This window comes from Salvelinus fontinalis, chromosome 6 (genome assembly GCF_029448725.1).
Source record: "Salvelinus fontinalis isolate EN_2023a chromosome 6, ASM2944872v1, whole genome shotgun sequence".
In the NCBI taxonomy this organism is placed as follows: domain Eukaryota; kingdom Metazoa; phylum Chordata; class Actinopteri; order Salmoniformes; family Salmonidae; genus Salvelinus; species Salvelinus fontinalis.
Window position 1 is genome coordinate 67,170,410 of NC_074670.1, and position 13,211 is coordinate 67,183,620.

The following is a 13,211-nucleotide window of genomic DNA, read 5'->3' on the forward strand; positions in this document are numbered from 1 at the left end:
AAAGCTCAATACTTTCTTAGAAGTAACCATTATTTACTGTTTTACATCTGGGGTTGCTGTATGTAACTTAACCCATTGTATAAGAGATTACCAAAATTAAAGTAATCCAGGCATTTATATATAGAGTCGTACTTTATCAAATGCCTATTCAAATGCTGCACGAATACCAGACCTGATATCTTCGATGTTTCATAATGTTCACTTGTTTCAAGTAATTGTCATATATTATCTACAATATATCGTCCATGTAAAAAACCTATCTGATTAGTGTGGTATCCCAGGAGGTCTACCCCGGGGGATGGTAATAGAGGGGAGGTACGTGAGGCGACTTTGACTCCCTCTGCTGGGAATACAGGAGCTGGGCACCACGACACGGACAGCTCTAAGTGGAGTTAATTAGAGGAAAGTGCCAACCAGCCGTGGAGGCCAAATAAAAGGAGCACGGTGGCACACCACGAGGGAGAACGGGGAGAGACCGACACCAAGCCACAGTAGAGAAGAAGGACTGAGCTAAACCTAAGTGATTTTCTTTGTTATGTTTATTTTCGGTCTTAGTAAAGTTGTTTTTGCAGACTAAAACCTCCCTGTCTCTGTGTCAATCTCTTCACACTAAACCCAACACCCCATGGTTTATCACATTAGGATGAACAGTGTCCCGTACAAACCTTTGTATTCTATGTGCTATGCATTTCGGAAGGATTTTTGCATCACAACATTGAAGTGTTAGAGGCCTCCAGTTTTTTACATTTACTGGATCTTTATACTTACCACCTGGGTCCTGTTTTAGTAGTAATGAAATCAGACCTTGAGCACCTGAAAGTCTAACATTTGTATAAGAGTAATTAAATCATGCTAATAAATCATGCTAATCATGCTAATAATGGATCTTAGAACACATTAAAATAGGTCTGATAGACCTCTACTGGTATACCGTCAAGCCTGGCTGAAAATATGTTATTGCCTCAAAAGGTTCCTCTCTGTAAGTTGGTCTTCACACAGGTTTTTCTGTAAAATTGTAAATTTTATATACCATTACTATTATTATGATCAAAGAAATCCTTACAGTTAACAATCCTTACAGTTAACATCATTCAGTGGAAATGAGACTGAAAAAAAACATGCTTAAAATATTTGCTTCCTCTTTCAAATGGTATTTTGGTGAATCATGGATAATTCCATCATTTGTAACGAGTTTCTTTATAATATTTGTGTTGAAGATTCAAGAAACATTTTGTGCATTTTTCATCATTTTCCATCCAATTTGTTTTTATTTTTGTAATACATTACACTTGATCGTTATTGAATAAATACCTCTATTTCTTTTGTTTTTCTTCTAACCTATTTCATGTCTCTATAGTACAGTTTCCATTACCATCTACCTGCGCTGTTACTTCCTCTTTTTCCTTATTCGTCTAATCTCTTTGACAGAACTGCTTTAGTTTTAATGATGAGTATTGTATTGAATGGCCTTTGAAAGTACATTTGAAAGTGTCCCATACAATAAGGGGATCTGCTGTACCTATGTTGTACAAAAAAAAGACAATGATAAATTGTTTTGTATTAGCAAGAACAAATTGTCATCCAATACGCTTTGATAAAATGTCCAATAACCCCGTCTACGTAGAAATTCTGTAAGAGTTATATGGAGACCAATTAGATGGTGGACCGATTGCATTCAGTCTCCTATTAGTTTGGAGTAGGTGTGATGCTACCGTCCCACCTGGCCAACATCCGGTGAAATTGCAGAGTGCGAAATTCAAATGACAAAAATCGTAATATTAAACATTCATGAAAATACAAGTGTCATACATCAGATAAAAGCTTAACTTCTTGTTAATCCAGCCACTTTGTCAGATTTCAAAAGGCTTTACGGAGAAAGCACACCATGCGATTATCTGAGGACAGCGCCCTGCACATAAAAGCATTACATACATTTTCCAACCAAGCAGAGGCATCACGAAAGTCAGAAATAGCGATAAAATAAATCACTTACCTTTGAAGATCTTCATCTGGTTGCAATCACAAGCGTCCCAGCTACATAACAAATGGTCCTTTTGTTCGATAAAGTCCTTCTTTATATCCCCAAAAAGTCAGTTTAGTTGGTGCGTTTGACTCAGTAATCCACCGGTTTCCCTCGTTAAAAATGCATACAAATTAATCCCGTAAGTTACCAAAAAACCTCGTCCAAACAAGTCAAACAACATTTCTAATCAATCCTCAGGTACCCTAATATGTAAATAAATGATACAATTTAAGACGGAGAATAGTATGTTCATTACCGGAGATAAATAACGAGGTACGCGCTCTCATCCACGCATGTAAAAACACTACAGCCAAAATGGGAGCCACTTACAACAACTACAAATTCTAGCTAATTTTTAAAAAACAAGCCTGAAACTCTTTCTAAATAATGTTGATATCTAGTGGAAGCACTAGGAACTGCAATCTGGGAGGCATTCCTTTTATATTCCCATAGAGAGCCATTATAATCTGTGGTGAGCTCAAAAAAAATAATTCCAGATGGATTCTCCTCGGGTTTTTGCCTGCCATATCAGTTCTGTTATACTCACAGACATTATTTTAACAGCTTTAGAAACTTTAGAGTGTTTTCTATCCAATACTGCCAATTATATGCATATCCTAGCTTCTGAGCCTGATTAACAGGCCGTTTACTTTGGGAACCTCATTCATCCTAACTCCCGAATACTGCCCCCTACCCCGAAGAAGTTAACACATTTTTTTTTACTTTCGAGGCCAGCAAGAGTGACAATAGGAAGTAATCAAGACGGCTAGCTGGATTAATTAAGCCTCCCCCATGTATGTCTCACTAGGTCAGGGTTTTTCAACCTCAATATATCCACTAGTTCTAATGTATCCATCATCTTGTGATTAGTCATTGTTAGTGATGTTAGTCATTTTGATTTTCAAGCTGAGAATCTGTGGCAAATAATCACATGCAGCAAACTCTCATTTAATGTCGTTTGAATTAGCTAGTGATGTTTTAATGGATTTGAATGTCAACTATGCCAAAAGGAAAATATGTTTATCAAAGTATTTCTGCAGTAAACAATCACCAGAGGAGCACTCACTACTTTACATCAGGGCTGACATTATAATCATTATCACCAGGGTTGGGAGTAACTGATTACATGTAATTTGACACAAAACAAACAGTAATCAGTTACTTCAATGTTCCCTCTAAACTGCGAGCCACGCACTTCCTCCAGGGCTTTCTCTGGAGGAAGAAATGCCATGCCGCGCATAGACTCAAGAGATTGAACTTTAGTTTGCACTATATAGATCAACATTTTTTCTGGGATCGAATCACCGTTATATTAACCCATTTTCAATGCAACAAACCAAAACAAATTTAATTTAGCAAGAATGAGTCTGTGATTTTGATCTAGGCAGAGCCAGAGCGCGATGGAGTAGAATTATTTTGGCGGGGTTAGCTCACCAGCAGTCTTTTCAGATCAGAGTGCACACATTTGTTGATATTGTTTGCTATTTAGCGAGTTATTAGCCCAGTTGTAGATAATTATAGGTCAGCAATGGGGAGTAACTGCTTCTTGCAAGAGCACAAAATGTGTAGGCTGTATTTGAAAAGCCAGTCAGGTGAAAAGCTTATGTCTTAGTGATGAGGCAGTTTTGTATTTTGAGACAGGATTTAATTTGAAAATATGCAGAGGGGTAGTATATAGATATGGCAGCGCTGCTTCTAGTGCCTTAGCAACTTTAAAAAAAAAAATTGTTGTGTGTTATTTCTTACATTATTAGCCCAGAACATTTTTGTGTTATTATATACAGCCAGAAATAACTTTTGGATATCAAAGCGGCGGTAATTCACTAGCGTTATGACCAGGAATACAACTTTCCTGGATCCTTTGTTTGCACCCCTCAGGGCAATTGCAATTATCCCAGAGACTGCTCCAAGATGCCGCCAGCGAAGAAGAGGTATTCGGAGTGGACTTCTAGTCCGATTCAGGAGGCGGGCACACCATCCACCGCTTCTGAGTATATTACACGCTAATGTTCAGTCTCTGGACAATAAAGTAGACAAGCACACGGCGAGGATCTCCTTCCAGAGAGACATCAGGGACTGTAACATACTCTGTTTCATGGAATAATGTTTCTCTCCGGATATTCTGTCCCCGTCCATACAGCCAGCTGTGCTCTCAGTACATCACGCAGACAGGAATAAAGAACTCTCCGGGAAGAAGAAGGGCGGTGGTGTATGTGATTAACCACGCATGGTGTGATTGTGATAATGTACAGAAACTTAAGTCCTTTTGTTCACCCAACCTAGAATACCTCACAATGAAATGCTGACCATATTACCTGCTAAGAAAATACTCTTCGGTTATAGTCACAGCCGTGTAGCTGGGGATTTTAACAAAGCAAATTTGAGGACAATGCTACCAAATTTCTATCAACATATTGAACATAGTGCTCGCGCTGAGAAAACATACGACCACTGCTATTCTCTCTTCCAGGATGCCTACCAGCCCCCCCATACCCCCCCCCCCCCGCCCCCCCTCCCGTTGGCAAATCAGATCAACTTAATTTTTTCCTCCCATCCTAGATGCAGAAACTCAAAGAGGAAGTAACCATGCTAAGGTCTAGACAATGCTGGTCTGACCGATCGGAATCCATGCTTCAGGATTGTGATATGTTCCGGGTAGCCTCGGAGAATAACATTGATTTATACACAGACATGGTGACTGAGTTAATCAGGAAGTGTATAGGGGATGTTGTTCCCACTGTGACTATTCAAACCTACCGAAACCAGAAACGGTGTACAGATGGCAGCATTCACACTAAACTTAAAGCGCGAACCACCACATTTAACCATGACAAGGTGACTAGGAATATGGTTAAATACAAATAAAACAGGCAAAACATGAGTACAGAGACAAAGTGGAGTCGCAATTCAACGGCTCAGACACAAGACGTATGTTGCAGGGTCTAGAGACAATCACAGATTACAAAGGGAAAACCAGCATTGTCACGGATACAGATGTCTTGCTCCCGGACAAGCTAAACACCTTCTTTGCCCGCTTTGAGGATAACACAGAGCCATCAACGCGGCCAACTCCCAAGCTCTCGTTCTCCGCTCTTGTTCCACTCCGACAATACTTGTACTAATATTTATATATTTCTTAATTCCATTATTTTACTTCAGATTTGTGTGTATTGTTGTGAATTGTTAGATATTACTGCACTGTTGGAACACAAGCATTTCACTACACCTGCAATAACATCTGCTAAATATGTGTATGTGACCAATAACATTTTATTTTACTTGATTTTTAAAATGCAATTTACTGTCAGCTATTTGACACATGGTGTTGAGCTATTTCCATGTGAAAATGTTATGGGATTTTCTCCATTGGTTTTGTTGGTAGGCCTACATTATGCTCAAATAGACACAATACCCTATTGGCTACTGTTTAAAACTGTAAGGGTACAGCCTCAGAGTTCACCGTCAACGCGGGCTGGGAATGGCACACAATTCTCACAATGTTCAAGTTTCCACTCACAAGACCAAAAGTATGTTCAGTGCCCCAAGAATATTGTAATCACATTGTAATCACTAGATTATTACTTCTTGCATTACTTGTATTACATTCAGATTTGATGATTTCTCAATTACATTTAATTCAGCATTGAAAAAAGGCACAAGTTTTTAAGTTTGTTCCACCTGAGCGAGTCAGAGACCACTATGATGACACACCAAATGTGTTTGATAAATCGCCGGAAAAGGCTGTGTGCTTAGGCTACAGTCCAAGCTATCTTTTCCAATGGTGCGACTGCTGTCGACATCCAAAGATTTTACAATTTGAATAAACGATAATGGATTTATCCTGCAATAGATGTCGGTCAATTGGTAACATATATTTGTGTCTTCTTCTAATGTCTCTTAAGGGGAAAGTAATCTAAAAGTAACTGCATGTAATTAGATTACGTTACTAAAAGAGGGTAATCCAAAAGTTGCGTTACTGATTACAATTTTGGACACGTAACTTGTAACTATAACTGATTACATTTAGAAAGTAACCTACCCAACCCTGGTCTTAAGGGAGAAAGTAATCCAAAAGTAACAATCTAAAGTAATCAGATTATGTTACTACATTTGGGTAATCAAAAAGTTATGTTACTGATTACAATTACAATTTTGAGCAGGTTTACAGTTTACATTTAGAATTAACCTACCCAACCCTTATTATCACAATACAAAAAGCAATTCAGGAGAAAAAATGGGGGGTTGGGGGGCCTCGAGCAGAGCATAGAGGGGCCTCAAGCAGAGAGAGAAAAAAAACATTACCAGTATATAGAGTACCATTCAAAAGTTTGGACACCGCGACTCATTATAGGGGCTTTCTTCTTTTACTATTTTCTACAATGTAGAATAATAGCGAAGACACCAACACTATGAAATAACACATATTGAATCACGTAGTAACCCAAAAAATGCTAATATTTCAAAGTAGCCACCCTCTACCTTGATGGGGGTGGCTACTAGGAGTAGCAGGTAGCCTAGTGGTTAGAGCATTGGGCCAGTAACCAAAAGGTTGGTGAATCGAAAATCCGAACTGATTCGGGTATTCGTTAAAAATCTGTTGTTCTGCCCCTGAACAAGGCAGTTAACCCACAGTTCCTAGGCTGTCATCGTAAATAAGAATTTGTTCTTAACTTTCTTGCCTACCTAAAATAATAAAATAAAAATGACAGCTTTGCAAACTCTTGGCATTCTCTAAACCAGCTTAATGAAGTAGTCACATGGAATGCATTTCAATTAACAGGTGTGCTTTGTTAAATAGAAACGACAGTCCATCATTACTTTAAGACATGAAGGTCAGTCAACAAGGAACATTTCAAGAACTTTGAACGTTTCTTCAACTACAGACACAAAAACCATCAAGCGCTATGATGAAACTGGCTCTCATGAGGACCACCACAGGAAAGGAAGACCCAGAGGTAATTCTGCTGTAGTTCATTAGAGTTACCAGCCTCAGAAATTGCAGCTAAAATAAACGCTTCACAGAGTTCAAGTAACAGACACATCTCAACATCAACTGTTCAGAGGAGACTGCGTGAATCAGGCCTTCATGGTCGAATTTCTGCATAGTCACCACTACTAAATGACACCAATAATAAGAAGAGACTTGATTGGGGCAAGAAACACAAGCAATGGACATTAGACCGGTGGAAATCTGTCCTTTGGTCTGATGAGTCCAAATTTAGAGATTTTGACTTCCAACCTCCATCTCTTTGTGAGATGCAGAGTAGGTGAACGGATGATCTCTGATTGTGTGGTTCCCACCATGAAGCATGGAGGAGGAGGTATGATTATGTGGGGGTACTTTGCTGGTGACACTGTCTGTGATTTATTTAGAATTCAAGGCACACTTAACCAGAATGGCTACCACAGCATTCTGCAGCAATACACCATGCCATATGCACTTAGTGGGAGTATCATTTGTTTTTGAGCAGGAAAAGGACCAAACACAACTCAAGGCTGTGTAAGGGAAAATTGACCAAGAAGAAGAGTGATGGAGTGCTGCATCAGATGACCTGGCTTCCACAATCACCCGGACTCAACCCAGTAGAGATGGTTTGGGATGCGTTGGACCGCAGAGTAAAGTAAAAGTAGCTAACAAGTGCTCAGCATATGTGGGAACTCCTTCAAGACAGTTAGAAAAGCATTCCAGGGGAAGCTGGTTGAGAGAGAGTGCCAAGAGTGTGCAAAGCTGTCATCAAGGCAAAGGGTGACTACTTTGAAGAATATCAAATATATTGTTGGGTTACTACATGATTCCATATGTGTTTTTTCATAGTTCTGATGTCTTCACTATTATTCGACAATGTAGAAAATAGTATAAAGAAAAACCTTTTAATCAGTAGGGTTGTCAAACTTTTGACTGGTAATGTACACTTCCTTTCAAAGTTTGGGGTTTCTTAGAAATGTCCTTGTTTTTGAACAGAAAAGCAATTTTTTTGTCCATTAAAATAACATCAAATTGATCAGAAATACAGTGTAGACATTGTTAATGTTGTAAATGACTATTGCAGCTGGAACCGACTGATTTGTAATGGAATATCTACATATGCTTACAGAGGCCCATTATCAGCAACCATCACTCCTGTGTTCCAATGGCACGTTGTGTTACCTAATCCAAGTTTATCATTTTAAAAGGATAATTGATCATTAGAAAACCCTTTTGCAATTATGTTAGCACAGCTGAAAACTATTGTTCTGATTAAATAAGCAATAAAACTGGCCTTTAGAATAGTTGAGTATCTGGAGCATCAGCATTTGTTGGTTCGATAACAGGCTCAGAAATGCTAGAAACAAAGCACTTTCTTCTGAAACTCGTCATTTTATTCTTGTTCTGAGAAATTAAAGCTATTCCATGAGAAAAACTGAAGATTCCGTACAACGCTGTATACTACCCCCTTCACAGAACTGTGAAAACTGTCTCTAACCAGAATAGAAAGAGGAGTGGGAGGCCACGGTGCACAACTTAGCAGAGGACAAGTACATTAGAGTGTCTAGTTTAGAAACAGATGCCTCACAAGTCCTCAACTGGCAGCTTCATTAAATAGCACCCGCAAAACACGAGTCTATATACATTTGAAGTCGGAGGTTTACACACACCTTAGCCAAATACATTTAAACTCAGTTTTTCACAATTCCTGACATTTAATCAGAGTAAAAATTCCCTGTTTTAGGTCAGTTAGGATCATCACTTTATATTAAGAATGTGAAATGTCAGAATAATAGTAGAGGGAATGATTTATTTCAGCTTTTATTTCTTTCATCACATTCCCAGTGGGTCAGAAGATTACATACACTCAATTAATATTTGGTAGCATTGCCTTTAAATTGTTTGACTTTGGTCAAACTTTACGGGTAGCCTTCCACAAGCTTCCCGGAATAAGTTGGGTGAATTTTGGCCCATTCCTCCTGACAGAGCTGGTGTAATTGAGTCAGGTTGGTAGGCCTCCTTGCGAGCACACACTTTTCAGTTCTGCCCACTGTCACGCCCTGACCTTAGAGAGAATGTTTATGTCTCTAATTGGTTTGGTCAGGGTGTGATTTGGGATGGGCATTCTATGTTTTGTTTTCTATGTTTCTTATTTTCTATGTTTTGCCCTGGTATGGATCTCAATCAGGGACAGCTATCTATCGTTGTCTCTGATTGGGAATCATACTTAAGTAGCCTTTTTTCCCTCCTTTCAGTGTGCGTAGTTGTCTTTGTTTGGGGTACTATAGCCCTTGTAAGCTTCACGTCGTTTCTTGTTTTGTTGTTTTGTTGGCGACATTTATTCAAATAAACGAAAATGTACGCTTACCACGCTGCACCTTGTTCTTCCTTGAACGACGGTCGTGACACCCACACATTTTCTATAGGATTGAGGTCAAGGCTTTGTGATAGCTACTCCAATACCTTGACTTTGTTGTCCTTAAGCCATTTTGCAACAACTTTGGAAGAATGCTTGGGGTCATTGTCCATTTGGAAGACCCATTTGCGACCAAGCTTTAACTTCCTGACTGATGTCTTAAGATGTTGCTTCAATATATCCACATAATTTTCCTCCCTCATGATGCCATCTATTTTGTGAAGTGCACCAGTCACTCCTGCAGCAAAGCACCCCCACAGCATGATGCTGCCACCCCCGTGCTTCACGGTTGGGATGGTGTTCTTCGGCTTGCAAGCCTCCCCCATTTTCCTCCAAACATAACGATGGTCATTATGGCCAAACAGTTCTATTTTTGTTTCATCAGACCAGAGGACATTTCTCCAAAAAGTACGATCTTTGTCCCCATGTGCAGTTGCAAACCGTAGTCTGTCTTTTTTATGGCGGTTTTGGAGCAGTGGCTTCCTCCTTGCTGTATGGCCTTTCAGGTTATGTCGATATAGGACTCGTTTTACTGTGGACATAGATTATTTTGTACCTGTTTCCTCCAGCATCTTCACAAGGTCCTTTGTTGTTGTTCTGGGATTGATTTGCACTTTTCGCACCAATGCACGTTCATCTCTAGGAGACAGAACTCGTCTCCTTCATGAGCAGTATGACGACTGCATGGTCCCATGGTGTTTATACTTGCATACTCTTCTTTATACACATGAACGTGGTACCTTAAAGCGTTTGACACTTGCTCCCAAGGATGAACCAGACTTGTGGAGGTCTACAATTTTTTTTCTGAGGTCTTGGCTGATTTATTTAGATTTTCCCATGATGTCAAGCAAAGAGGCACTGAGTTTGAAGGTAGGCCTTGAGACATTTTTTTATTTTTTTATTTCACCTTTATTTAACCAGGTAGGCAAATTGAGAACACGTTCTCATTTACAATTGCGACCTGGCCAAGATAAAGCAAAGCAGTTCGACACATACAACAACACATAGTTACACATGGAATATAACAAACATACAGTCAATAATACAGTGAAAAATAAGTCTATATACAATGTGAGCAAGTGAGGTGAGATAAGGGAGGTGAAGGCAAATAAAATATATTAATAAATAAAAATATATAAAAGGCCATGGTGGCGAAGTAAATACAATATAGCAAGTAAATAAACACTGGAATGGTTGGTTTGCAGTGGAAGAAGGTGCAAAGTAGAGATAGAAATAATGGGGTGCAAAGGAGCAACATAAATAAATACAGTAGGTAAAGAGGTAGTTGTTTGGGCTAAATTATAGATGGGCTATGTACAGGTGCAGTAATCTATGAGCTGCTCTGACAGCTGTTGCTTAAAGCTAGTGAGGGAGATAAGTGTTTCCAGTTTCAGAGATTTTTGTAGTTCGTTCCATTCATTGGCAGCAGAGAACTGGAAGGAGAGGCGGCCAAAGGAAGAATTGGTTTTGGGGGTGACCAGAGAGATATACCTGCTGGAGCGTGTGCTACAGGTAGGTGCTGCTATGGTGACCAGCGAGCTGAGATAAGGGGGGACATTACCTAGCAGGGTTTTGTAGATGACCTGGAGCCAGTGGGTTTGGCGACGAGTGTGAAGCGAGGGCCAGCCAACGAGAGCGTACAGGTCGCAGTGGTGGGTAGTATATGGGGCTTTGGTGACAAAACGGATGGCACTGTGATAGACTGCATCCAATTTATTGAGTAGGGTTTTGGAGGCTATTTTGTAAATGACATCACCAAAGTCGAGGATTGGTAGGATGGTCAGTTTTACAAGGGTATGTTTGGCAGCATGAGTGAAGGATGCTTTGTTGCGGAATAGGAAGCCGATTCTAGATTTAACTTTGGATTGGAGATGTGTGATGTGAGTCTGGAAGGAGAGTTTACAGTCTAACCAGACACCTAGGTATTTGTAGTTGTCCACATATTCTAAGTCAGAGCCGTCCAGAGTAGTGATGTTTGACAGGCGGGCAGGTGCAGGCAGCGATCGGTTGAAGAGCATGCATTTAGTTTTACTTGTATTTAAGAGCAATTGGAGGCCACGGAAGGAGAGTTGTATGGCATTGAAGCTCGCCTGGAGGGTTGTTAACACAGTGTCAAAAGAAGGGCCAGAAGTATACAGAATAGTGTCGTCTGCGTAGAGGTGGATCAGAGACTCACCAGCAGCAAGTGCGACATCATTGATGTATACAGAGAAGAGAGTCGGTCCAAGAATTGAACCCTGTGGCACCCCCATAGAGACTGCCAGAGGTCCAGACAACAGACCCTCCGATTTGACACACTGAACTCGATCAGAGAAGTAGTTGGGGAACCAGGCGATCCAATCCAATAGGTACACCTCCAATTGACTCAAATTATGTCAATCAGTCTATCAAACGCTTCTAAAGCCATTAGATCACTTTCTGGAATTGTCCAAGCTATTTAACTTCTCTAGGGTATGTGGGACGGTAGCGTCCCACCTCGTCAACAGCCAGTGAAACTGCAGGGCGCCAAATTCAAAACAACAGAAAACCCATAATTTAAATTCTTCAAACATACAAGTATTTTACACCATTTTAAAGATACACTTGATGTAAATCCAGCCAAAGTGTCCAATTTCAAAAAGGTTTTACGACAAAAGCACACCAAACGATTATGTTAGGTATGAGCCAAGTCACAGAAAAAGACAGCCATTTTTCCAGCCAAAGAGAGGAGTAACAAAAAGCAGAAATAGAGATAAAATGAATCACTAACCTTTGATGATCTTCATCAGATGACACTCATAGGACTTCATGTTACACAATACATGTATGTTTTGTTCGGTAAAGTTCATATTTATATCCAAAAATCTGAGTTTAGGCGGGACGCTACTGTCTCACTTGGAAAAAGGCCTGAGAAAATGCAGAGCGCCAAATTCAAATTATGTACTATAAAAATTACAATAAAAATCTAACTTTCATTAAATCACACATGAAAGATACCAAATTAAAGCTACACTGGTTGTGAATCCAGCCAACATGTCAGAATTCAAATAGTATTTTCGGCTAAAGCAAACGATGCTATTATCTGATGATAGCACCATTGTAAACAAAGAGAGATAAGCATATTTCAACCCTGCAGGCGCGACACAAAATGCAGAATTAAAAATATAATTCATGCCTAACCTTTGACGAGCTTCTGTTGTTGGCACTCCAATATGTCCCATAAACATCACAAATGGTCCTTTTGTTTGATTAATTCCGTAGATATATAATACAAAATGTCCATTTATTTGGCGTGTTTGATCCATAAAAACACCGGTTCCAACTTGCTCAAGCGTGACAACAAAATATCTCAAAGGTTACCTGTAAATGTTGCCAAAACATTTCAAACTACTTTTGTAATACAACTTTAGGTATTTTTTAACGTTAATAATCGATAAAATTGAAGACGGGATGATCTGTGTTCAATACAGGATTAAAACCAACTGTAGCTTGCTTTCTGGTCTCGCACCTCTAACAAACCTGACGCGTCGAGTGACTCTCGTTCAAGATAGCCGTACTTCTTCATTACACAAAGGAATAACCTCAACCAAATGCTCAAGACTTTTGACATCCAGTGGAAGCGGTAGGAACTGCAAGCAGGTCCCTTAGAAATCTGGTTTCCCAATGATATCTCATTGAAAGAGAGTGACCTCAAAAAAATATATATCTGAATGGTTTGTCCTCGGGGTTTCGCCTGCTAAATAAGTTATGTTATACTCACAGACATGATTCAAACAGTTTTAGAAAGTTCAGAGTGTTTCCTATCCAAATCTACTAATAATATCCAT